We start from the raw sequence: 710 nt of genomic DNA on the forward strand, positions 1-710 counted from the left end.
GCACTGAGCCCTTCCTGTTCTGTTTACCCACCTAGGGCAACCCTGGATCCTGGACATGATTGTTTTCCCTCTCGATCTCTCTCCTCAGACTGTGACCCTGGTGCAGGTTTTGCTATGGGCTCAGGAGCTCACCACCCATATTTCCATGTTCATAGGGAACTTTGATGCTGGCTACCAAGCTCTGACGTAAGGTACTAAAGTCTGCACAGCTCACATCAGTACAGTTGCTTTGCATTATGGGTAGAGTTTACAAAAGAGGAAATTTTGGATTCATCAACCCAAGAGAAAGCAGCCCCTTATCTGAGTTTCACCAAAACTTTCAGCTCAACACTATCCAAAGGAGAGGCGTCACCTGTATCAAACAAGAACAGTAGCGAACAGCGATGTCTAAAAAAGAAAATCAGGTCCAGTGGTAATTATTTTTATTTCTTTTTTATTATCAAAACTGTTTTAAATTTAAATACCTTTTGATCATATTGTTTCCCTCCTTCAAGCCCTTCTATTCGCAATAACCGCGCCTCGGATAAACCTCATTGGCTACGATACTGCCACTGTGCAAAGCTCTTCAAGCCCTTCTAAATGCTCTTCCCTCACACCCCTCCTTTAACTTCTTTCTTCTTTCTTTCTTTCTTTCTTTCTTTCTTTCTTTCTTTCTTTCTTTCTTTCTTTCTTTCTTTCTTTCTTCCTTCCTTCCTTCCTTCCTTCCTTCC

The 710-nt window shown here is 42.0% G+C and overlaps 1 pseudogene; it reads right to left on the reverse strand.

Moving 5' to 3' along the window:
- Window positions 1-433: 433 nt before the first annotated feature.
- On the reverse strand, window positions 434-563 carry LOC115062535 (annotated as a pseudogene).
- Window positions 564-710: the final 147 nt, after the last annotated feature.

The sequence above is a fragment of the Mus pahari genome, chromosome 18 (genome assembly GCF_900095145.1).
Source record: "Mus pahari chromosome 18, PAHARI_EIJ_v1.1, whole genome shotgun sequence".
NCBI lineage: Eukaryota > Metazoa > Chordata > Mammalia > Rodentia > Muridae > Mus > Mus pahari.